Source organism: Bombina bombina, chromosome 1, assembly GCF_027579735.1.
Source record: "Bombina bombina isolate aBomBom1 chromosome 1, aBomBom1.pri, whole genome shotgun sequence".
Classification (NCBI taxonomy): Eukaryota; Metazoa; Chordata; class Amphibia; order Anura; family Bombinatoridae; genus Bombina; species Bombina bombina.
The window spans coordinates 1,317,862,162-1,317,890,142 of NC_069499.1; the positions used below are offsets into that span (position 1 = coordinate 1,317,862,162).

The window sequence follows — 27,981 nt, forward strand, 5'->3', positions numbered from 1 at the left end:
GGTACTAGGCATCTCTTGAGCGGGTGTAACTGGTGTCGATACATGGGGAGAGGAAGGTGGGCTATCCTCATTACCTTCTGTTAAAGAATCATCTTGGGATACATTTATAAGTGAAACATCGTGATCTTTAAAATGCTTAGACACATTAGCACACTTAAAACACAAATGTAAAGGGGGGTTCCACCATGGCTACTAAACACATAAAGCAACGTCTATTTGTAGGCTCAGACATGTTAAACAGACTTAGACAGCACTCAAATACAGAAAAACACAATTTTAGAAAAAACAGTACTGTGCCTTTAAATAATAAAAAGTGTACACTTTTTTACTAAATCTCCAAAATTAACCCAATCTTTATGAAATTTTCACCATATGATCCTAATGCTTTGAAATGATTGCACAGTGAATTTCAAGTCAATTAACCCCTTAATGGCCAAACCGGCTCAAAGTAAAGCTGGCAATCGGTTAGCAAACTACAGCACCATGCCACAGCAATTTGCTGTGGCCCTACCTTCCTTGGGGATTAGTTTTGATCGAAAATAAGCCTCTATGAAGTCCTCAAATAATCTTTGGACCCTCCACGTGAAGCTGCATGAAGCTGTCTGCAATAACAACTGCGCAATTGAGGCCCGAAATTTAGGCCCCCTCCCTCTCCACTCTGGAGTTGTGGGGCCTTCACAAGCCTAAATAGGTGTCTAAATATATGCCATGTGGAAAAAAAACCCCATAAAACGTTCCCAATGTAATAAAAACTTGTAAAAAGATCAGATTATTATTATAAAATAATCAATTGCCCATTAACAGTGTCCACCAGTGTTTTGAGCCCTTTTAAATAAGCCTTCCTTCTATACTAAGTCTCAGAATATGGCTTACCTTTCCCACATGGGGATTCTTGTCAGTCTTCTAGCATTACTAAGTCTTGACTAGAATAAAATGACTGAAACATACCTTATAGCAGTTAAGCCTGCAAACTGTTCCCCCCAACTGAAGTTTTCTGGTACTCCCCAGTCCTGTGTGGGAACAGCAATGGATTTTAGTTACAACATGCTAAAATCGTTTTCCTCTCAGCAGAAATCTTCATCACTTTCTGCCACAGAGTAAATAGTACAAACCGGCACTATTTTAAAAATAACAAACTCTTGATTGAAGAAATAAAAACTACAAATCTAACACCACATTCACTTTACCCTCCCGTGGAGACGCTACTTGTTAGAGCGGCAAAGAGAATGACGGGGGGCGGAGCCTGAGGGGGAGCTATATGGACAGCTCTGCTGTGTGCTCTCTTTGCCACTTCCTGTAGGGAATGAGAATATCCCACAAGTAAGGATGAATCCGTGGACTGGATACACCATGTAAGAGAAATACATTTTCCTAAAAAATGCATTTCCCAGACATGAAACTGACAGTCTGCAAAAGGAAATATACTGAAAACCGGAATCATGGCAAATATAAGTACAATACATATATTTAGAACTTTATATAAATACATAAAGTGCCAAACCATAGCTGAGAGTGTCTTAAGTAATGAAAACATACTTACCAAAAGACACCCATCCACATATAGCAGATAGCCAAACCAGTACTGAAATGGTTATCAGTAGAGGTAATGGAATATGAGAGAATATCGTCAATCTGAAAAGGGAAGTAGGAAATGGATCTCTACGACCGATAACAGAGAACCTATGAAATAGATCCCCGTGAGGAAAACCTTTGCATTCAATGGGTGATACTCCCTTTACATACCTCTGACATTTACTGTACTCAGAGGAATCGGGCTTCAAAAATGCTGAGAAGCGCATATCAACATAAAAATCTTAGCAAAAACTTACTTCACCACCTCCATAGGAGGCAAAGTTTGTAAAACTGAATTGTGGGTGTGGTGAGGGGTGTATTTATAGGCATTTTGAGGTTTGGGAAACTTTGCCCCGTCTGGTAGGATTGTATATTACATACGTCACTAGCTCATGGACTCTTGCCAATTACATGAAAGAAAGGGTATTACCAGATATCGGTTTGCGATAGAGTTTAGTAATGATTGTGCCAGATACGGGGTCACCCCTGAGGGCAATATCCAAGAAATGTATCTCATATTTTTGCCATTCATGGGTGAAATTCACCCCATTCTCACTTTTGTTCAAAAAAATCAACACACCTTTTGGCTGTTGTGTCAAAGGACCAGACAATTAACAAATTGTCGATAAAACGTTTGTAAAATAGGATATGAGAGACAAATGGATTACTATCTGCATAAACAAAGTTTATCTCAAGCCACCCCATAAAAATGATTGAGCCCCCTATTAGATAATGCTGTTATGAGTATATTTACATCTACAAGTATTGTGTGAATTTTTGTATGCAAAGATTAATTTTGAATGATCAATTAACAACTTTTAATTGTACATGTAATTTGAAAACATTTCTTATGTAATATTGACAGTATGTTGTACCGTTATGAGTAGACTGCAGATTGATTAATGTAAGGTAACTCCTGTATTTGTTATTATGACTTATTATTTGTTTTCAAGTTCCACACCATATATTATATGCACATCCATTTAAATATCTTAAATTGTTCTTTCTTAGGGGGGAAATGGGAGTATGTTTGACTCCCTTCTAGCCAATGACTGTGCAGAGTTATACTTTTAAACGCGTACTTCCAAGTATCCAGCAGGTCTATCGGCACAACGCCGAAACTAGTAAGACCAGCCTGTCTCCTGTGCTGGTGGTTTTGATTTTTTTTTATCAGGTTTTGACTAATAAAGTTTTGGATTTTTAACCTGTCAAGAGACCCAAGATTCTTCTTTGCTGATCATTTAATTTGGACTATAAGGAGTCTGCTCCCTGCGCACTCTCTCATGTGTATAAATATTAATTTATCCTTATGCTTATGGCATTTCATGGCAATATACAGCACCAAGGTCTTGTCTACAATAAGTGAATGACATTTACTCCTGAGAATTATGCCATTATTTGATATTAAATGCTTTGTTATGGCTAATGCATAGCTTCATTATCTGCCCCTAGAATATTGTCATCATGTGCATTCATGAACACTATCAGGCAACTGGCTATTTGGTGTGCTGAGAACAACCTGGACCTAAACACTAAAAAAAACTAAAGATATTATTATTGATTTTAGGAAATCTAATCGATGTTTACAATTGCCCATTCATATAAATGGAACTGAGGTTGAACGTGTACCAAGTTTCAAGTTTCTGGGCACACACATCTCTGAGGATTTGACTTGGTCTTTGAATACCTCAACTTTAGTGAAAAAAGCACAACAACGTCTCTATTTTTTAAGAACACTGAAAAAAGTTAATTTATCTACTCAGATTTTAATTAATTAATTTTTATCGCTGTACTATTGAGAGTATTCTCACCAACTGTATCACAGTATGGTATGGAAACTGTACTAATTCTGATAGCAAAGCTCTGCAACGGGTAGTTAAAACCGCCCAGTATATCATAGGTGCTCAGTTACCTACCATTGAAGATCTTCAAAGCAGACGTAGTCTTTTAAAGGCCTATCGAATTATTCATGATCCCTTCCATGTTAGCAACAGACTATTTGCCCTTTTGCCATCTGGGAGACGTTATAGAAGCTTAAAAGGAAAAACTGCTAGATTACGGAATAGTTTTTTTCCAAGAGCTATTACTCTGCTAAATAATAACTTTTAAAAATCTCTCTTATGCTCATAGCCTTTTTTAATTTTTTATCCTTCTGATGATTAGATCTTTTTATTATGAAGAAAGTGCTAAATTAATGGTTTTAATTTAATTTATTGATTATCCTGTTAATGGTTCTTTTTCACCTCACTTTATATTCACATAACACATATAATATAAAATACACATATGATTCATATAAAACATCATATATATATATAATGCAAATGTACACATATGTGTGCAAGATGACTAATTTTTTATTACATTTTTTTACACATATATATACTTTTTTGTATGGAACTGATTTTTTTTTGCACTTGCACTTTATTACACTTGCATTGTACTTACTTTTGTGGTATAGAAATTTTTTGCACAAGTCACTTGAATTTTTTGCTATCTATTAGTTTTACCATTATAGTGCTATCTGTGTATAGGATTGGTTAGATTTTCAAATATAATTTCGTTGTCTCTGTTTTCCTACTTTGTACAATGACAATAAAACTAATCTAATCTAAACTATCTGCCCCTAGAATATTGTCATCATGTGAATTCATGAACACTATCTGCCCCTAGAATATTGTCATCATGTGAATTCATGAACACTATCTGCCACTAGAATATTGTCATCATGTGCATTCATGAACACTATCTGCCCCTAGAATATTGTCATCATGTGCATTCATGAACACTATCTGCCCCTAGAATATTGTCATCATGTGCATTCATGAACACTATCTGCCCCTAGAATATTGTCATCATGTGCATTCATGAACACTATCTACCACTAGAATATTATCATCATGTGCATTCATGAACACTATCTGCCCCTAGAATATTGTCATCATGTGCATTCATGAACACTATCTGCCACTAGAATATTGTCATCATGTGAATTCATGAACACTATCTGCCACTAGAATATTGTCATGTGAATTCATGAACACTATCTGCCCCTAGAATATTGTCATCATGTGCATTCATGAACACTATCTGCCCCTAGAATATTGTCATCATGTGCATTCATGAACACTATCTGCCACTAGAATATTGTCATGTGAATTCATGAACACTATCTGCCACTAGAATATTGTCATCATGTGCATTCATGAACACTATCTGCCCCTAGAATATTGTCATCATGTGCATTCATGAACACTATCTGCCCCTAGAATATTGTCATCATGTGCATTCATGAACACTATCTGCCACTAGAATATTGTCATCATGTGCATTCATGAACACTATCTGCCCCTAGAATATTGTCATGTGCATTCATGAACACTATCTGCCCCTAGAATATTGTCATCATGTGCATTCATGAACACTATCTGCCCCTAGAATATTATCATCATGTGCATTCATGAACACTATATGCCCGTAGAATATTGTCATCATGTGCATTCATGAACACTATCTGCCACTAGAATATTATCATCATGTGCATTCATGAACACTATCTGCCCCTAGAATATTGTCATCATGTGCATTCATGAACACTATCTGCCCCTAGAATATTGTCATCATGTGCATTCATGAACACTAAAGAAATAACTTTCATTTATATAAAAATTTAACAATAAAAGGGTGAACAAAGAAATTCTCTTTCATTTTAAAATATCCTGTATAGCAACTTCATCTAATCACCATGATAGGTCTTTATGTTAAGTAGAATCCTTCATATAAATAAGTATTCTAGACAAGAAAAAAAGTTGTCAGGAATCTGAATGAGGGTAAAAAAATAAAATAAAAAGCTCACTGCATGAAATAACTGGCCAGCGCATTACACAGAGCACATACAAAAGGCTGCTGCGCCTAGAAAGCTCTGTTTATTGAGAATGCATTTTTGTCCATATAAAGGCAGCTTTGAGTCTGCAGAAGAGAGAATGTGTTTCTTAACAATGTGGCTATAACAAGCTATCCAGCTAATATTTAATGAGTGTCCTTCACGCGGAGAAATTACACTATAGTTTGAAGTTACTCCCAACTCTCCTGGACAAGGAAATTGATTAATACGATTTTGTTTTCTTTCTACAGACATGCCAATTTTCCCCCCTAATCTTTACATTACATAAACAAGACATATATCAGAATGGGTGACAGCACAAAAAGGAGAAAGCTGAATAAAAACAAGGAGGGGTAATAGGTACTATTTGTACACTGTGTATTCTCCCTTAGTTTTATGAGCCCCTTGCTGGCTCTATTTTACTGCATACAGTATGTTGGTCTATGTTTAGAATTTATTTTTTTCACGTATCAAATACGTTTTGTAATTGAGAAATTATATCTTGTTTTCAATATTTGTGACCTGGCTGTCAGTCTTTACACAAAGCACACAGACTGCGTTAAAGAACCATATTTTCTATCGCGCAAGCAGTGTATATAATATGATACTATAGTGCAGCCCTCAAGGAACACTAACAGGCCAGATTTTTAGGATTACTTTGGGTGAGAACAGATTAATAACCATGGCTACTGATCAGATTATTTCACCTACACTCCTGACTATCAGGCCTGTTAGTTTGCCTTAAGGAATGGAACAAAGAAATACTGCTATAGTGGATATCAACCTTAACGTCTTTTCTGGCTAATATACCAATTAACAACATATGTCAACCTTCTACATACTGTAATGTCATGAAACATTTAGATACATATATGTGCAAGCATAACTAGAAAAAAAAAAAAAAATTTATGTTTACCTGATAAATTTCTTTCTTTTTGGATATGGAGAGTCCTCGAAGTCATTCAATTACTAGTGTGAATATCACTCCTGGGCAGCAGGAGGCAGCAAAGAGCACCACAGCAAAGCTGTTAAGTGTCACTCCCCTACCCATAATTCCCAGTCATTCGACCGAAGGGAAATGGAAAAGGAATAACACAAAGGTGTAGAGGTGCCTGAGGTTTAGTCAAAAATAACTGACTTAATAAAGGGTGGGGTCGTGGACACTCTATATCAGGAAAGAAAGAAATTTATCAGGTAAGCAAATATTTTGTTTTCTTTCCTAAGATATGGAGTGTCCACAACGTCATTCAATTACAAGTGGGAACCAATACCCAAGCTAGAGGACACAGAATGAACAGGGAGGGAGAACAAAACAGGCAGATCTAAACAGAAGGCACTACCGCTTGAAGAAACCTTTCTCCCAAAAGAGGCCTCAGCCGAGGCAAAAGTATCAAATTTGGAAAAAGTATGCAGAGAGGATCAAGTTGCAGCCTTGAAAATCTGTTTCACAGAAGCTTCATTTTTGAAAACCCAAGAAGAGGAGACAGCCCTAGTGGAATGAGCTGTAATTCTCTCAGGAGGCTGCTGTCTAGCAGTCTCATAAGCAAAACGCACTATACTTCTCAACCATAAGAAAGAGAAGTAGCGGTAGCCTTTTGACGCTTACGTTTCCCGGAGAAACAAACAGGGCAAAATACTGGCGAAAATCCTTAGTTGCCTGTAGGTAGAATTTTAGAGCACGCACAACATCCAAGTTGTGCAACAGACGTTCTTTATGAGAAGGATTGGGACAGAGAGAAGGAACAACAATTTTCCGATTAATATTTCTATGCAAAACCACTTTAGGAAGAAACCACAATTTAGTACAAAGAACCGCCCTATCCGCATGAAAGATAAAACGAATCACATTGCAAAGTCGAGAGTTCCAAAACTCTCCGAGCAGAAGAGATAACAATAAGAAACAAAACCTTCCAAAATAGCAACTTAATATCTTTGGAATGCATTGGCTTAAAAACGGAGCCTGCAGCAAAACTTTAAGAACAAGATTAAAGCTCCAAGGAGAAGCAACAGGTTTAAACACAGGCCTGATTCTGACCAGGGCCTGACAAAAAGATTGAACATCTGGCACATCCGCCAGATGCTTGTGTAACAAAATAGATAATGCAGAAATCTGAGCTTTCAGAGAACTGACTGACAACCCTTTCTCCAAAGAAAAAATTCTAGGAATCCTGACCCTACTGCAAGAGTAGCCCTTAGATTCACATCAATAAAGGTATTTACACCATACCTTATGGTAAATTTTTCGAGTACCAGGTTTGCAAGACTGGATCATGGTCTCAAAGAACGACTCAGAAAATCCACGCTTAAGACAGAACTAAGCAGTCCATTTCAGAGAAACAAGATTTGGATGGAGGAATGGAACCAGAGTGAGAAGGTCCTTCCTCAGAGGTAACCTCCAAGGTGGCCGAGATTACATCTTCACTAGGTCTGCATACCAGATCCTGCGAGGCCATGCAGGAGCTATTAGAATTACTGATGCTCTCTCCTGTTTGATACAAGTAATAACTTGTGGAAGGAGCGCAAACGGAGGAAACAGGTATGCTAGACCGAAATCCCAAGGAACCGCCAGAGCATCTATCAGAGCGGCCTGAGGATCTCTTGACCTTGAAAGCTCTACATTCTGCCGAGACACCATCAGATCCAAACCCGGCACCCCCCCATTTAAGGAATAACCTGGAGAACACCTCCGGATAAAGAACCCACTCCCCGGGATGAAATGTCTGTCTGCCCAAGAAATCCGCTTCCCAGTTGTCCACTCCAGGAATGTGGATGGCAGATGGACAACAATTGTGAGCTTCCGCCCACTGAATAATCTGTGCCACCTTCTTCATGGCTAAGGAACCCCGAGTTCCTCCCTGGTGGCTGATGTAAGCCACTGAGGTGATGTTGTCTGACTGAAACCTGATAAACCGAAGTAAGGACTATTGAGGCCAAGCCATCAGAGCATTGTAAATTGCTCTTAATTCCAAGATATTTAAGGCGAGAGCAGACTCCTCCCGAGTCCATAGTATCTGCGCCTTTAACAAGTCCCAGACTGCTCCCCAGCCTAGCAGGCTGGCGTCCGTGGTCACAATCACCCAGGAAGGTCTCTGGAAACAGATGGTCCTGAGAAAGCCAACACAGAAGAGAGTCTATTGTCGACTGGTCTAGATCTATCATCTGAGACAGATCCGAATGGTCTCCGTTCCATTGTCTGAGCATGCATAATTGCAGAGCTCTCAAATAGAATCGAGCAAAGGGAATGATGTCCATGGAAGCGACCATCAGACCAATTACCTCCATACATTGAGCCACTGATGGCCGAACAGTAGACTGTAGAGAGAGGCAAGAGGAGAGAATTCTGGATTTTCAGAAACATTTTCATAGATACGGCATCTATTATGGTCCCTAAGAAAACCACCCTAGTAGCTGGAACAAGAGAACTCTTTTCCAGATTCACTTTCCAACTGTGGGAACGTAGAAAAGACAAGATCTCTGTATGAGAGTTTGCTTGTTGAAAAGATGGCGCCTGAAACAATATGTCGTCCAGGTAGGGCGCCACTACAATTCCCCGAGACTTGATCACTGCCAAGAGAGCCCGCAGAACCTTTGAGAAAATTCTGGGAGCTGTAGCTAGGCCAAACGGAAGAGCAACAAACTGAAAGTGTTTGTCTAGAAAGGCAAATCTCAGGAATTTGTGATTATCCCTGTGAATGGGAACATGAAGATACGCGTCCTTCAGGTCTATGGTAGTCATGAACTGACCCTCTTGGACGAAAGGAAGAATGGAATGAATGGTTTCCATTTTGAAGGACGGTACCCTGAGAAACTTGCTGAGGCACTATAGGTCTAAAATGGGTCGAAAAGTTCCCTCTTTTTTGGGCACCACAAACAGATTTGAATAGAATCCTAGACCCTGTTCCCTTACTGGAACAATCACTCTGAGGGAGGAAAGGTCCTGAACACAGTTCAAGAATGCCTCTCTTTATCTGGTCTGCAGACAATCTTGAGAGGTTGAATCTGCCCCTGGGAGGGAAAGTTTTGAATTCAATTTTGTAACCCTGAGATACTTTGTCTCCAGCCCAAGTATCTTGGACATCTCGTCTCTAATCTTAAAAAAACAGGGAAATTCTGCCCCCCACTTGACCCGATCCCGGACCGGGTGCAGACCCTTCATGCTGACTTAGACTCAGCTGAGGTTTTCTTTGATTGCTTCCCCTTATTCCAAGACTGATTGGGATTCCAAGAAGACTTGGACTGCTCCTGCATGGAAGAGGGAGAGAAAGACTTGATATTTGAAGTTACGAAAGGAACGAAAATTACTTTGACGTCCTTTGAGTCTGTTCTTCTTGTCTTGCGGTTGAAAAGACCCTTTTCCACCTGTAATATCAGAAATTAGTTCTGACAGACCAGGTCCAAACAAGGTCTTCCCTTTGTAAGGAAGTGCCAGAAGCTTGGACTTCGAGGTAACATAAGCTGAGCAAGGTTTTAGCCACAATGTCCTGCGGGCTAGGACAGTGAAGCCAGACATCTTGGCTTCCAGTCTAATAACTTGCATATTAGCATCAGAAATAAAGGAATTGGCTAGTTTGAGAGCCTTAATCCGATCTTGTATCTCCTCCAGTGGAGTCTCTACTAAAATTGATTCAGACAAGGCGTCGCACCAAAAAGATGCCGCACTTGCTACTGTGGCAATACATTGAAGACCTTAATGAACATGCATCTTCAAATAAGCTTCCAGTTTTTTGTCCATGGGATCCTTAAAGGAGCAGCTATCCTCTATAGGGATCATAGTTCTCTTAGCCAGAGTAGAAATAGCCCCTTCTAGTTTAGGCATCGTGCCCCAAGAATCTTTAATGGAGTCAGCAATGGGAAACATTTTAAATACGGGAGACGGGGAGAAAGGAATCCCTGGCTTCTCCTATTTCTGTGAAATAAACTCCGTCACACGGTCTGGGAATGGAAAATCTTAGTATTTATTAAGTTTACTAGACTTCTTAGGGTTGACGACAGAAGTATTGGAGTAGCTCAAATTAGCCAATACCTCAGTTAACAGTACACAAAGGTGTTCAAGCTTAAATCTGAAGTTTACTTCTTCAGTATCAAATCAAGAAATAATACTGTCCGAATCTGAGATTTCACCCTCAGAGGCTACTGACGTATCCTCCTCATCAGACTTATGAGGGAGGGCAACCTTTGTAGCAGTAGGTGGAACATAAACCTTACTATCTGAATGTCATTTTCCTCTTGCTTTTTCCCAGCATAGGAAAAGCAGATAATTCTGCAGATACAGCAGAAGATACCTGTGCAGCAAAATCTGCAGGCAAATAAACTCCACCAGGAGTCAGAGAGGAACTGCAGGGCACTGTATGTGACACCATGAGAGCTGCAACAAAATCATAATCGATTAGTTGGTTTGTGCACAACACCAGCTGCTTCACTCCAATGAACTCCTGCATATGGTATTGTGTTCTATGGTTATGTCCTTAGCCTAAAGGACATCTACAGACGTCTACTTTTCACTTTTTCAGGACAGTATATGTTTACAACTACCCCAGGCTTATGTGCAACCCAGATATAATAGTCATCATTTGGATTGTTTATATTAAATCAGGTGATTTGGAACTATGCTTTGCATAATATAGTGCTGAGCTTGTTATTTACACCTAGCCCCTAGACTGATGGGAGTTATTTAAATTGATGTGCACTATTATCTCTCTGCACAATTATTAGCGTATTGCTTGTTATTGCTGATTATATGTACTGTAAAAATAAATGTGTAAGGCTTTGTCCTGTTATTGATATACAGTCCTTAGCGCGTTTGATTTGTTTTTTATAGTTTTTTTATAATTTTAATATATTGTGATAATATGTACCAGATTCAACCTATATGTATATATCTGTTATTTTTAGAGCGGACTAGATATTTCCCCATACCTTATAGCTGGCTATTTACCATTGCATATAAATATTCAAGATATTTTTTATGTAAGAATGAAGTCAAGGGTTATTTATTGAGAGGCCCCTTGCAAAGGTGAAAACCCCTTTGCATTGGTGAAGAGCTAACAAAGATAAATATCCCACTTTGGTGAAATTGGCAAAACCCTACTTATACATCTCAAGCACCTCAACACCATCTTAGTGCCTTTTCTCTGCTGCAGGAAATATAGCTGCAAACAGAGAACCAGCCTTAGCCAGAAGCATGTGGACATGTTGAGATTTTTGCATTTCAATGCAAAGTTTCTGAAAGAGTGAATAACAGAATGTTATTAACAGTGATAGTCTCTTTCTAGTTCTACCTCTTTTCAAACAGGTTTTGTTTAATTATAAAACTGTTCTCTGCTGCTTAAAAAACACAATTTATGCTTACCTGATTAATTTATTTCTCTTGTGGTGTATCCAGTCCACGGATCATCCATTACTTGTGGGATACTCTCCTTCCCAACAGGAAGTTGCAAGAGGACCCCCACAGCAGAGCTGCTATATAGCTCCTCCCCTAACTGCCATATCCAGTCATTCGACCGAAACAAGCCGAGAAAGGAGAAACCATAGGGTGCAGTGGTGACTGTAGTTTAATCTAAAATTTTGACCTGCCTTAAAATGACAGGGCGGGCCATGGACTGGATACACCACAAGAGAAATAAATTTATCAGGTAAGCATAAATTGTGTTTTCTCTTGTAAGGTGTATCCAGTCCACGGATCATCCATTACTTGTGGGATACCAATACCAAAGCTAAAGTACACGGATGAAGGGAGGGACAAGGCAGGTACTTAAACGGAAGGTACCACTGCCTGTAAAACCTCTCTCCCAAAAATAGCCTCCGAAGAAGCAAAAGTATAAAATTTGTAGAATTTGGAAAAAGTATGAAGCGAAGACCAAGTCGCCGCCTTGCAAATCTGTTCAACAGAAGCCTCATTTTTAAAGGCCCAAGTGGAAGCCACAGCTCTAGTAGAATGAGCTGTAATCCTTTCAGGAGGCTGCTGTCCAGCAGTCTCATAGGCAAAGCGGATTATGCTTCTTAGCCAAAAAGAAAGCGAGGTTGCTGAAGCCTTTTGACCTCTTCTCTGTTCAGAGTAAACAACAAACAAAGCAGATGTTTGAAGAAAATCTTTAGTAGCTTGTAAGTAAAACCTTAAAGCACGAACCACGTCCAGATTATGCTAAAGACGTTCCTTCTTTGAAGAAGGATTAGGACACAATGATGGAACAACAATCTCTTGATTGATATTCTTAGTAGATACCACCTTAGGCAAAAACACAAGTTTTGTACGCAGAACTACCTTATCTGCATGGAAGATCAGATAAGGAGAATCACATTGTAAAGAAGATAACTCGGAGACTCCTACGAGCCGAGGAAATAGCCATCAAAAAAAGAACTTTCCAAGATAAAAGCTTGATATCTATGGAATGAAGAGGTTCAAACGGAACCCCTTCAAGAACTTTAAGAACCAAATTTAAGCTCCATGGGGGAGCAACAGGTTTAAACACAGGCTTGATTCTAACCAACGCCTGACAAAACGCCTGAACGTCTGGAACATCCGCCAGATGGTTGTGCAAAAGAATAGACAGTGCAGAGATCTGTCCCTTCAAAGAACTAGCTGATAATCCTTTCTCCAAACCCTCTTGGAGAAAAGATAATATCCTGGGAATCCTAACCTTACTCCATGAGTAACTCTTGGATTCACACCAATAAAGATATTTACGCCATATCTTATGGTAGATTATCCTGGTAACAGGCTTTCGTGCCTGTATTAAGGTATTAATGACAGACTCGGAGAAGCCACGCTTTGATAAAATCAAGTGTTCAATCTCCATGCAGTCAGTTTCAGAGAAATTAGATTTGGATGATTGAAAGGACCTTGAAGTAGAAGGTCTCGTCTCAAAGGCAGAGTCCAAAGTGGAAAGGATGACATGTCCACTAGGTCTGCATACCAGGTCCTGCGTGGCCACGCAGGCGATATCAAAATCACTGATGCTCTCTCCTGCTTGATTTTGGCAATCAGTCGAGGGAGCAGAGGAAAGGGTGGAAAAACGTAAGCCAGGTTGAAAGACCAAGGCGCTGCTAGAGCATCTATCAGCGTCGCTTCCGGGTCCCTGGACCTGGATCCGTAATAAGGAAGCTTGGCGTTCTGGCGTGACACCATGAGATCCAGTTCTGGTTTGCCCCAACGATGAATCAATTGAGCAAACACCTCCGGATGGAGTTCCCACTCCCCCGGATGAAAAGTCTGACGACTTAGAAAATCCGCCTCCCAGTTCTCTACACCTGGGATATGGATCGCTGATAGGTGGCAAGAGTGTTTCTCTGCCCAGCGAATTATTTTGGAGACTTCTAACATCGCTAAGGAACTCCTTGTTCCCCCTTGATGGTTGATGTAAGCCACAGTCGTGATGTTGTCCGACTGAAATCTGATGAACCTCAGGGTTGTTAACTGAGGCCAAGCCTGAAGAGCATTGAATATTGCCCTCAATTCCAGAATATTTATTGGGAGGAGTTTCTCCTCCTGAGTCCACGATCCCTGAGCCTTCAGGGAGTTCCAGACTGCACCCCAACCTAGAAGGCTGGCATCTGTCGTTACAATTGTCCAATCTGGCCTGCGAAAGGTCATACCTTTGGACAGATGGACCCGAGATAGCCACCAGAGAAGAGAATCTCTGGTCTCTTGATCCAGATTTAGTAAAGGGGACAAATCTGTGTAATCCCCATTCCACTGACTGAGCATGCATAGTTGCAGCGGTCTGAGATGTAGGCGCGCAAACGGAACTATGTCCATTGCCGCTACCATTAAGCCGATTACCTCCATGCACTGAGCCACTGAAGGGCGAGGAATAGAATGGAGAACACGGCAAGAATTTAGAAGTTTTGATAACCTGGACTCCGTCAGGTAAATTTTCATTTCTATAGAATCTATCAGAGTCCCTAGGAAGGAGACTCTTGTGAGTGGGGACAGAGAACTCTTTTCCTCGTTCACTTTCCACCCGTGCGACCTCAGAAATGCCAGAACTATGTCCGTATGGGATTTGGCAATTTGGAAGTTTGACGCCTGTATCCGGATGTCATCTAGATAAGGGGCCACTGCTATGCCCCGCGGCCTTAGGACCGCCAGAAGCGACCCCAGAACCTATGTAAAAATTCTTGGGGCTGTAGCTAACCCGAAGGGAAGAGCCACAAACTGGTAATGCCTGTCCAGAAAGGCAAACCTTAGGAACCGATGATGATCTTTGTGTATCGGAATGTGAAGGTAAGCATCCTTTAAATCCACCGTAGTCATATATTGACCCTCCTGGATCATAGGTAGGATGGTCCGAATAGTTTCCATTTTGAATGATGGAACTCTGAGGAATTTGTTTAAGATCTTTAGATCCAAGATTGGTCTGAAGGTTCCCTCTTTTTTGGGAACCACAAACAGATTTGAGTAAAATCCCTGTCCCTGTTCCTCCTTTGGAACTGGATGGATCACTCCCATAACTAGGAGGTCTTGCACACAGTGTAAGAATGCCTCTTTCTATATCTGGTTGACAGATAATCATGAAAGGTGAAATCTCCCTTGTGGAGGGGAAGCCTTGAAGTCCAGAAGATACCCCTGAGATATAATCTCCAACGCCCAGGGATCCTGAACATCTCTTGCCCACGCCTGCGTGAAGAGTGAAAGTCTGCCCCCTACTAGATCCGATAGGGGGCCGTTCCTTCATGCTGTCTTAGAGGCAGCAGCAGGCTTTTTGGCCTGCTTGCCTTTGTTCTAGGACTGGTTAGGTTTCGAGGCCGTCTTGGACTGAGCAAAAGTTCCCTCTTGTTTTGTAGCAGAGGAAGTCGATGCTGCACTTGCCTTGAAATTTCGAAAAGGCACGAAAATTAGACTGTTTGGCCCTTGATTTGGACCTGTCCTGAGGAAGGGCATGACCTTTACCTCCAGTAATGTCAGCAATAATTTCCTTCAAACCAGGCCCGAATAGGGTCTATCCCTTGAAGGGAATGTTAAGTAGTTTAGACTTTGAAGTCACGTCAGCTGACCAAGATTTAAGCCATAGCGCCCTACGCGCCTGGATGGCAAATCCAGAATTCTTAGCCGTTAGTTTAGTCAAATGAACAATGGCATCAGAAACAAAAGAATTAGCTAGCTTAAGTGCTCTAAGCTTGTTAAGTATGTCATCCAATGGAGTCGTTGCCTGTAAAGCCTCTTCCAGAGACTCAAACCAGAACGCCGCAGCAGCAGTGACAGGAGCAATGCATGCAAGGGGCTGCAGGATAAAACCTTGTTGAATAAACATTTTCTTAAGGAAACCCTCTAATTTTTTATCCATAGGATCTGAAAAGCACAACTGTCCTCGACAGGGATAGTAGTACGCTTTGCTAAAGTAGAAACTGCTCCCTCCACCTTAGGGACCATCTGCCATAAGTCCCGTGTGGTGGCGTCTATGGGAAACATTTTTCTAAAAATAGGAGGGGGGGAAAACGGCACACCGGGTCTATCCCACTCTTTATTAATAATTTCTGTAAACCTTTTAGGTATTGGAAAAACCTCAGTACACACCGGCACTGCAAAGTATTAATCCAGTCTACAATTGTGTCACAGTCATTCAGAGCAGCTAAAACCTCCCTAAGCAATACACGGAGGTTCTCAAGCTTAAATTTAAAAGTAGAAATATCAGAATCAGGTTTCCCTGAATCAAAGATATCACCCACAGACTGAAGCTCTCCTTCCTCAGCTTCTGCATATTGTGAGGCAGTATCAGACATGGCCCTTAAAGCATCTGTATGCTCTGTATTACGCCTAACACCAGAGCTATCACGCTTTCCTCTAAATTCAGGTAGCCTGGCTAATACCGCTGACAGTGTATTATCCATGACTGCCGCCATGTCTTGTAAAGTAATCGCTATGGGCGTCCTTGATGTACTTGGCGCCATTTGAGCGTGAGTCCCTTGAGCGGGAGTCAAAGGGTCTGACACGTGGGGAGAGTTAGTCGGCATAACTTACCCCTCGTCAGAATCCTCTGGTGATAAATTTTTTAAAGACAAAAGCTGATCTTTATTGTTTAAAGTGAAATCAATACATTTAGTACACATTCTCATATGGGGTTCCACCATGGCTTTTAAACATAATGAACAAGGAGTTTCCTCTATGTCAGACATGTTTGTACAGACTAGCAATGATACTAGCAAGCTTGGAAAACACTTTAAATCAAGTTAACAAGCAAATAAAAAAAACGGTACTGTGCCTTTAAGAGAAACAAATTGTCAAAATTTGAAAAACAGTGAAAAAAGGCAGTAAATCAAACGAAATTTTTACAGTGTATGTAATAGGTTAGCAGAGCATTGCACCCACTTGCAAATGGATGATTAACCCCTTAATGCAAAAAACGGATCAAAAAAACGAAATAAACGTTTTTTAAACAGTCACAACTGCCACAGCTCAGCTGTGGCCCTACCTTACTCAATAAACGACTTTTGAAGCCTTTAGAGCCCTTCAGAGATGTCCTATAGCATGCAGGGGACTGCTGAGGGAAGCTGAATGTCTCTGTCTGTAATTTTAACTGCGCAAAAAAGCGCTAAAATAGGCCCCTCCCACTCATATTACAACAGTGGAAAACCTCAGGAAACTGTTTCTAGGCAAAAATCAAGCCAGCCATGTGGAAAAAAATAGGCCCCAATAAGTTTTATCACCAAAGCATATATAAAAACGATTAAACATGCCAGCAAACGTTTTATATTGCCATATTATAAGAGTATATATCTCTGGTAGTAAGCCTGATACAAGTCGCTATTAAATCACTGTTTTTAGGCTTAACTTACATTAATCCGGTACCCAGCAGCATTTTCTAGTCCTTAGAAAAACTTAAAACTGCACATACCTCATAGCAGGATAACCTGCACGCCATTCTCCCTCTGAAGTTACCTCACTCCTCAGACATATGTGAGAACAGCAGTGGATCTTAGTTACAAGCTGCTAAGATCATAGAAAACGCAGGCAGATTCTGCTTCTAAATACTGCCTGAGATAAAATAGAAGAACTCCGGTACTATTTGAAAATAACAAACTTTTGATTGAAGAAAAAACTAACTATATTTTACCACTCTCGTCTTACTACCTCCATCTTTGTTGAGAGTTGTAAGAGAATGACTGGGTATGGCAGTTAGGGGAGGAGCTATATAGCAGCTCTGCAGGGGGTGTCCTCTTGCAACTTCCTGTTGGGAAGGAGAATATCCCACAAGTAATGGATGATCCGTGGACTGGATACACCTTACAAGAGAAATTGGACAAACAGTTGTGTTAATGTAAAGTTTTAGTCTGTAGTTTATAATTGTAACACTCAGTATGTGGATTTTATTTAAAATATATGAAACAATTATTGATTCTTTTTTTATCCGATTAGTCGATTAATCGAAAAAATAATCGGCCGATTAATCGAAAAAAATAATCGGCCGATTAATCGAAAAAAATAATCGGCCGATTAATCGATTATGAAAAACATAATTTATGCTTACCTGATAAATTTATTTCTCTTGTAGTGTATCCAGTCCACGGATCATCCATTACTTATGGGATATTAACTCCTCCCCAACAGGAAGTGCAAGAGGATTCACCCAGCAGAGCTGCTATATAGCTCCTCCCCTAACTGCAATTACCAGTCATTCGACCGAAAACATGCAGAGAAAGGAAAACCATAGGGTACAGTGGTGACTGTAGTTTAATGGAAAAATTACCTGCCTTAAAGTGACAGGGCGGGCCGTGGACTGGATACACTACAAGAGAAATACATTTATCAGGTAAGCATAAATTATGTTTTCTCTTGTTAAGTGTATCCAGTCCACGGATCATCCATTACTTATGGGATACCAATACCAAAGCTAAAGTACACGGATGACGGGAGGGACAGGCAGGCTCTTTATACGGAAGGAACCACTGCCTGAAGAACCTTTCTCCCAAAAACAGCCTCCGAAGAAGCAAAAGTGTCAAATTTGTAAAATTTGGAAAAAGTATGAAGAGAAGACCAAGTTGCAGCCTTGCAAATTTGTTCAACAGAAGCCTCATTCTTAAAGGCCCAAGTGGAAGCCACAGCTCTAGTAGAATGTGCTGTAATTCTTTCAGGAGGCTGCTGTCCAGCAGTCTCATAGGCTAACCGTATTATGCTACGAAGCCAAAAGGAGAGAGAGGTAGCCGAAGCTTTTTGACCTCTCCTCTGACCAGAATAAACGACAAACAGGGAAGACGTTTGTCGAAAATCCTTAGTTGCCTGTAGATAAAATTTCAGGGCACAGACTACATCTAGATTGTGTAGCAGACGTTCCTTTTTCGAAGAAGGATTAGGACACAAAGATGTAACCACAATCTCTTGATTGATATTCCTGTTAGTGACCACCTTAGGTAGGAACCCAGGTTTAGTACGCAGAACTACCTTGTCTGAATGAAAAATCAGATAAGGAGAATCACAATGTAAGGCAGATAACTCAGAGACTCTTCGAGCCGAGGAAATCGCCATTAAAAACAGAACTTTCCAAGATAACAACTTGATATCAATGGAATGAAGGGGTTCAAACGGAACCCCCTGTAAAACATTAAGAACTAAGTTCAAACTCCATGGTGGAGCAACAGTTTTAAACACAGGCTTGATCCTAGCTAAAGCCTGACAAAAAGCTTGAACGTCCGGAACTTCTGACAGACGTTTGTGTAAAAGAATGGACAGAGCTGAAATCTGTCCCTTTAAGGAACTAGCGGATAAACCCTTTTCTAAACCTTCTTGTAGAAAAGACAATATCCTCGGAATCCTAACCTTACTCCATGAGTAACTCTTGGATTCGCACCAATATAAGTATTTGCGCCATATCTTATGGTAAATCTTTCTGGTAACAGGCTTCCTAGCCTGTATTAAGGTATCAATAACTGACTCAGAAAAACCACGTTTTGATAAAATCAAGCGTTCAATTTCCAAGCAGTCAGCTTCAGAGAAATTAGATTTTGATGTTTGAAGGGACCCTGGATCAGAAGGTCCTGTTTCAGAGGTAGCGACCAAGGTGGACAGGATGACATGTCCACTAGATCTGCATACCAAGTCCTGCGTGGCCATGCAGGCGCTATTAGAATCACTGATGCTCTCTCCTGTTTGATTCTGGCAATCAAGAGAGGAAGCATCGGGAAGGGTGGAAACACATAAGCCATCCCGAAGGTCCAAGGTGCTGTCAAAGCATTTATCAGAACCGCTCCCGGATCCCTTGATCTGGACCCGTAACGAGGAAGCTTGGCGTTCTGTCGAGACGCCATGAGATCTCTCTCTGGTTTGCCCCAACGTCAAAGTATTTGGGCAAAGACCTCCGGATGAAGTTCCCACTCCCCCGGATGAAAAGTCTGACTTAAGAAATCCGCCTCCCAGTTCTCCACTCCCGGGATGTGGATTGCTGACAGGTGGCAAGAGTGAGACTCTGCCCAGCGAATTATCTTTGATACTTCCATCATTGCTAGGGAGCTTCTTGTCCCTCCCTGATGGTTGATGTAAGCTACAGTCGTGATGTTGTCCGACTGAAACCTGATGAACCCCCGAGTTGTTAACTGGGGCCAAGCCAGAAGGGCATTGAGAACGGCTCTCAATTCCAGAATGTTTATTGGTAGGAGACTCTCCTGATTCCATTGTCCCTGAGCCTTCAGAGAATTCCAGACAGCGCCCCAACCTAGTAGGCTGGCGTCTGTTGTTACAATTGTCCAGTCCGGCCTGCTGAATGGCATCCCCCTGGACAGATGTGGCCGAGAAAGCCACCATAGAAGAGAATTTCTGGTCTCTTGATCCAGATTCAGAGTAGGAGACAAGTCTGAGTAATCCCCATTCCACTGACTTAGCATGCACAATTGCAGCGGTCTGAGATGTAGACGTGCAAAGGGTACTATGTCCATTGCTGCTACCATTAAGCCGATCACCTCCATGCATTGAGCTACTGACGGGTGTTGAATGGACTGAAGGACACGGCATGCATTTTGAAGCTTTGTTAACCTGTCTTCTGTCAGGTAAATCTTCATTTCTACAGAATCTATAAGAGTCCCCAAGAAGGGAACTCTTGTGAGTGGAAAGAGAGAACTCTTCTTTTCGTTCACCTTCCATCCATGCGACCTTAGAAATGCCAGTACTAACTCTGTATGAGACTTGGCAGTTTGAAAGCTTGAAGCTTGTATCAGAATGTCGTCTAGGTACGGAGCTACCGCAATTCCTCGCGGTCTTAGTACCGCCAGAAGAGCACCCAGAACCTTTGTGAAGATTCTCGGAGCCGTAGCCAATCCGAATGGAAGAGCTACAAACTGGTAATGCCTGTCTAGAAAGGCAAACCTTAGATACCGGTAATGATCTTTGTGAATCGGTATGTGAAGGTAAGCATCCTTTAAATCCACTTTGGTCATGTACTGACCCTTTTGGATCATGGGTAAAATTGTCCGAATAGTTTCCATTTTGAACGATGGAACTCTTAGGAATTTGTTTAGGATCTTTAAATCCAAGATTGGCCTGAAAGTTCCCTCTTTTTTGGGAACCACAAACAGATTTGAGTAAAACCCTTGTCCTTGTTCCGACCGCGGAACTGGATGGATCACTCCCATTAATAAAAGATCTTGTACGCAGCGTAGAAACGCCTCTTTCTTTATTTGGTTTGTTGACAACCTTGACAGATGAAATCTCCCTCTTGGGGGAGAGAATTTGAAGTCTAGAAGGTATCCCTGAGATATGATCTCTAACGCCCAGGGATCCTGGACATCTCTTGCCCAAGCCTGGGCGAAGAGAGAAAGTCTGCCCCCCACTAGATCCGTTCCCGGATCGGGGGCCCTCGATTCATGCTGTCTTAGGGGCAGCAGCAGGTTTCCTGGCCTGCTTGCCCTTGTTCCAGGACTGGTTAGGTCTCCAGCCTTGTCTGTAGCGAGCAACAGCTCCTTCCTGTTTTGGTGCAGAGGAAGTTGATGCTGCTCCTGCTTTGAAATTACGAAAGGAACGAAAATTAGACTGTCTAGCCTTAGGTTTGGCTCTGTCTTGAGGCAGGGCATGGCCTTTACCTCCTGTAATGTCAGCGATAATTTCTTTCAACCCGGGCCCGAATAAGGTCTGCCCTTTGAAAGGTATATTAAGCAATTTAGATTTAGAAGTAACGTCAGCTGACCAGGATTTTAGCCACAGTGCTCTGCGTGCCTGAATGGCGAATCCGGAATTCTTAGCCGTAAGTTTAGTTAAATGTACTACGGCATCTGAAATAAATGAGTTAGCTAACTTAAGGGCTTTAAGCTTGTGTGTAATCTCATCTAATGGAGCTGATTCAAGTGTCTCTTCCAGAGACTCAAACCAAAATGCTGCTGCAGCCGTGACAGGCGCAATGCATGCAAGAGGTTGCAATATAAAACCTTGTTGAACAAACATTTTCTTAAGGTAACCCTCTAACATTTTATCCATTGGATCTGAAAAGGCACAGCTATCCTCCACCGGGATAGTGGTATGCTTAGCTAAAGTAGAAACTGCTCCCTCCACCTTAGGGACCGTTTGCCATAAGTCCCGTGTGGTGGCGTCTATTGGAAACATCTTTCTAAATATCGGAGGGGGTGAGAACGGCACACCGGGTCTATCCCACTCCTTAGTAACAATTTCAGTAAGTCTCTTAGGTATAGGAAAAACGTCAGTACTCGCCGGTACCGCAAAATATTTATCCAACCTACACATTTTCTCTGGTATTGCAACTGTGTTACAATCATTCAGAGCCGCTAACACCTCCCCTAGTAATACACGGAGGTTTTCCAGCTTAAATTTAAAATTTGAAATATCTGAATCCAGTTTGTTTGGATCAGAACCGTCACCCGCAGAATGAAGCTCTCCGTCCTCATGTTCTGCAAATTGTGACGCAGTGTCTGACATGGCCCTAATATTATCAGCGCACTCTGTTCTCACCCCAGAGTGATCACGCTTACCTCTTAGTTCTGGTAATTTAGCCAAAACTTCAGTCATAACAGTAGCCATATCCTGTAATGTGATTTGTAATGGCCGCCCAGATGTACTCGGCGCTACAATATCACGCACCTCCCGAGCGGGAGATGCAGGTACTGACACGTGAGGCGAGTTAGTCGGCATAACTCTCCCCTCGTTGTTTGGTGAAATATGTTCAATTTGTACAGATTGACTTTTATTTAAAGTAGCATCAATACAGTTAGTACATAAATTTCTATTGGGCTCCACTTTGGCTTTAGCACATATAGCACAGATATCTTCCTCTGAATCAGACATGTTTAACACACTAGCAAATAAACTAGCAACTTGGAAATACTTTTCAAGTAATTTACTATAATATGAAAACGTACTGTGCCTATAAGAAGCACAGAAAAAGTTATGACAGTTGAAAATTAATAAACTGAAAAGTTATAGCATCAAATCTTTGTAAAAAACACAATTTTAGCAAAGGATTGCTCCCATTAGCAAAGGATAACTAACCCTGATAGCAGAAAAAAAAAAAATACAGAAATAAACGTTTTTTTATCACAGTCAACTACAATCTCACAGCTCTGCTGTGAGTGATTACCTCCCTCAAAACAAGTTTTGAAGACCCCTGAGTTCTGTAGAGATGAACCGGATCATGCAGGGAAGACAATAAACTTCTGACTGAATTTTTTGATGCGTAGCAAAAGCACCAAAAAAGGCCCCTCCCCCTCACACATAACAGTGAGAGAGATCAGTAAACTGTCATAAATTAAATAAAACGACTGCCAAGTGGAAAAAAATAGTGCCCAAAACATTTTTTCACCCAGTACCTCAGAAAATTAAACAATTTTACATGCCAGCAAAAAACGTTTAACATTAATAAATTGAGTGTTATTAAAAAGCCTGTTGCTAGTCCCTGCAAATTAGGCTAAAGTTTTATGCATACAGTATAATTCCAGTGAAGTGCCATTCCCCAGAATACTGAAGTGTAAAATATACATACATGACAGCCTGATACCAGTTGCTGCTACTGCATTTAAGGCTGAGTTTACATTATATCGGTATGGCAGAATTTTCTCATCAATTCCATTGTCAGAAAATAATAAGCTGCTACATACCTCTTTGCAGATTAATCTGCCCGCTGTCCCCTGATCTGAAGTTTACCTCTCCTCAGATGGCCGAGAAACAGCAATATGATCTTAACTACTCCGGCTAAAATCATAGAAAAACTCAGGTAGATTCTTCTTCAAATTCTACCAGAGAAGGAATAACACACTCTGGTGCTATTATAAAATAACAAACTTTTGATTGAAGGTATGAAACTAAGTATAATCACCACAGTCCTCTCACACATCCTATCTATTCGTTGGGTGCAAGAGAATGACTGGGAATGGCAGTTAGGGGAGGAGCTATATAGCAGCTCTGCTGGGTGAATCCTCTTGCACTTCCTGTTGGGGAGGAGTTAATATCCCATAAGTAATGGATGATCCGTGGACTGGATACACTTAACAAGAGAAATAATCGTTAGTTGCAGCCCTAGACACCATAGAGGTTTGGGACATTTGAGGAGAAAGCTGTGGCATTGCCTGAACAGCATCATCCTGAGAGACATTGGGCTCAGTGGGCAAAAATGTACCTTTAAATTGAAGTGTTCTAGCTAAGCATTCAGCACAGAATTGCATAGGCAAAACAATTTGTGCTTCTAGGCATAACAAGCATTTGTCAAAAGACACAGAGTCTTCCATATCCATAATACTAAATAATAAATTCCCCTAATTGTAGAAATTTTTTAAATACACTGTCACTTTAAGAATTTTTAATACCACAGCCACTTTACATTATGCAAAAAGGATTTAAAATAATAAATAAATCAGGCCCCCTACACCTCAGACAGGCTGAGGTGCCTTACCGTAACACTTATACACAATTTGGCAAACAGAAGTCTCTAAAACGATCGTATAGTAGATCAACACTGATGAGAGTGAAATTCAATGACGCCGCTCGCTCTGTGAATATCCGACAGCAGAGAGAAGAAACTACGCAGCAAGTAAAAGGCGCACGTTTCCCTCTGCCTACAACACCAGAGCTAAATTTACACAAATGCTCAAGCAGTCTGTCAGTTAGCCTGTTCTAGTTAAGCAAGCAAAGAAACCAACTGCCAAATTTTAAGTTTATACATAAATCCCTGTATAAAACATAAGCCACACACACATACTAAAAGTATTTCAACAAAATTAGCCCAAAGAGGAAAAATGTCCCAATAAAGGGAAGATTAACCCCTAGTCTCAACATACATAACGTGCCTGCCCACTGCCAAAGAGAATCCTTTATAAAGGATTTTAAAAATGTCCCCTTCTACTGCATATGAAATATTTTTCTGAAGTGCAAGTCTCCAAGACCTAGAAGACAAAAGCACTTACCTGCAGTCTAGCTGTCCGGCAGGAAGACAGCTCACAGGGCATGAAAGGACTCACACCTCTTACAGAGACCTGTAGAAAAAGAAAGAACAGAGTAACCAACTCTGGCTTTCTGTACCATGGGTAGCAATGTGTTCGGAAACAAAGCAAGGACTACCTCACAACTTCCTAACTGCTTAAAAGCCACCACTACTCTACTGAAGAGATTTACGTGGACTCAGCTAAACCCAAATCCTTGCTGCAGGGAAAAGTACCCGAAAAAGGAATTTCTTCAGACACCAAACTTCACCTCCTCCATTGACAGAGGCAAAGAGAATGACTGGGGATTATGGGTAGAGGAGTGACACTTAACAGCTTTGCTGTGATGCTCTTTGCCTTCTCCTGCTGGTCAGGAGTGATATTCCCACTAGTAATTGAATGACGTTGTGGACTCTCCATATCTTAAGAAATAAAGACTGATTTACCTTAGCCAAATGCTTTTTCAATAAAAGCATTTTTACTTTATTTTTTTGAGAGCGGGGGGAATTAAAGGATTACTTTCCGTTATAATTTTTAAGCTAAACAACTAACATATTAAAGTTAATAAACATTAATTAAAACCTACTGACCTATATTTTCTCCAAAACGAAGTTTCATAACGTTCTAAAAGTTATATCTTTCATTCGCCGATGATGTCACGTTATCCTGCCCACTATTTTCAGCACTTTGTGTTCAAAATACTTAAACCAATAACTTTGTGTTTAAAGCGCCATTTTGAAACCTAGGTATTGTAAACGGATTGGTACAGAGCAAAGGATACCCACGGAGTGGGTTTGGAAAACAATTAAATTTGCAGACAAGATTTCTGATATACGGTAGAGATATGTTAATGAAATGCTATTGATAAAAAGTGTATTTGTGGTAGTTAGTTAGTAACAGGCATAGAAAATATTTACTTACAGTGGCCCTTTAAGTGTAAAATTTCCATTAATAACGTTGAATTTCCCTGAATTTTTTGCTCAAGTGATCTACGGCTGTGTAAATAGGGACAGTAAGTATTAACTGTTTAAATGCAAAAAACATTAAAGTATTAAGCTTTCTCTGTGAAATGGAATCACAAAACAAAGGCGCCTCCTAGTGTTATACAGTTGGTACAAATAGATAATTTGAAGGTCAAATTAATACTCACAAGTGAGGCAGCACCCAATTGTGCTAAATCAGGCAGACTGGGATCTCACAGTGTGTCCCAGCTAACTGGCACAGTAAGAATACTGGTCTCTCCAATATCCTGCACGGACCGAATAAGCTCAGACTCTCAAAGTTAGGTTTAAAAAACCCCATTGAAGCCTGATGAAACAGACAGCAGTCTGAGAAACGCGTTGCTTATTGTGTTTTAATTATCAGTGTCATAAGGTTGACACTTTGATTTTAATCTTACCATTAAATTGTGTTTTTTTAAACCTAACTGAGAGTCTGAGCTTATTCGGTCCGTGCAGGACATTGTTGAGACCAGTATTCTTGCTGTGCCAGTTAGCTGGGACACACTGTGAGATCCCAGTCTACCTGATTTAGCACAATTGGGTGCTGCCTCACTTGTGAGTATTAATTTGACCTTCAAATTATCTATTTGTACCAACTGTATCACACTAGGAGGCCCCTTTGTTTTGGGATTCCATTTCACAGAGAAAGCTTGTATCCAGATCCAATATACCTGGCAAAGAGCAGACTCCATCTTTTGGGTGTGACAACCACATTATCTGTATCCCACAGGAAGACTATCATACAACAAAGGGACTGATTTACTTTGCGATATCCATGAAGAGTGTGTCCTATACAGATAAGAGCTAATAGGACTTGATTGTTCTCATGTTTTAATTTTTATGCCATTTGGATATTTATTGGTCTTATAGTAACTGTATCACTATATTGTACTTATTATTCATCCATATTTATTTATTATATATCCATATTCAACTACCATCACCCCATAGCTTTGGGTTATTCAAATTATAGGCCTTATCTCTCAAGTGTATTTGTATTTTTTCACATCTATTTTACTACCTCCATAGAGTGAGTGAGTTAGGCCTTAAGTTATACCATATTCCCCCTTTTTTGTATATTGCGCCCCCTAGAGTTAACATAGAGTTGGTGTTACAGATTTTATTTTATTAAAGTATTATAGATTAATTGATTATGAACCAGATAGAAATAACGCATTTGTAAACAGTCAAATTAGGTTACAAAGGCAACCCTTTTGCCAATTATTTTGTTTTAAATTTCTGTCTGCCCACAGTACAGCCATTAAAAGGGGCAGTTTACCCAATTTTTTCTCCCATTTAAATTGTCCCAGTGATCCATTTAATCTGCTGGAGTGTATTACATTGTCTACAAGTAGCTTGTTTCTCCTTATTTCGGCATCTGAAATAGCTGATTTAGCCTGTGGAATCCCAACCTACACTGGAAGTTTCTATACTTGAGTCCAGGCAGAAGAAAACAGAATTTATGCTTACCTGATAAATTACTTTCTCCAACGTTGTGTCCGGTCCACGGCGTCATCCTTACTTGTGGGATATTCTCTTCCCCAACAGGAAATGGCAAAGAGCCCAGCAAAGCTGGTCACATGATCCCTCCTAGGCTCCGCCTTCCCCAGTCATTCGACCGACGTAAAGGAGGACTATGCATAGGAGAAATCATATGATACCGTGGTGACTGTAGTTAGAGAAAATAATTCATCAGACCTGATTAAAAAACCAGGGCGGCCGTGGACCGGACACACCGTTGGAGAAAGTAATTTATCAGGTAAGCATAAATTCAGTTTTCTCCAACATAGGTGTGTCCGGTCCACGGCGTCATCCTTACTTGTGGGAACCAATACCAAAGCTTTAGGACACGGATGATGGGAGGGAGCAAATCAGGTCACCTAGATGGAAGGCACCACGGCTTGCAAAACCTTTCTCCCAAAAATAGCCTCAGAAGAAGCAAAAGTATCAAATTTGTAAAATTTGGTAAAAGTGTGCAGTGAAGACCAAGTCGCTGCCTTACATATCTGATCAACAGAAGCCTCGTTCTTGAAGGCCCATGTGGAAGCCACGGCCCTAGTGGAGTGAGCTGTGATTCTTTCAGGAGGCTGCCGTCCGGCAGTCTCATAAGCCAATCGGATGATGCTTTTAAGCCAAAAAGAGAGAGAGGTAGAAGTTGCTTTTTGACCTCTCCTTTTACCATGG

At 40.7% G+C, this 27,981-nt stretch overlaps 1 protein-coding gene across 1 annotated transcript in view; it reads right to left on the reverse strand.

The window, feature by feature from the left end:
• The window catches only part of SHCBP1 (SHC binding and spindle associated 1), a 422,105-nt gene that overhangs the window by 96,217 nt on the left and 297,907 nt on the right, over positions 1–27,981 (reverse strand). The gene's annotated exons all lie outside the window — the stretch shown is intronic.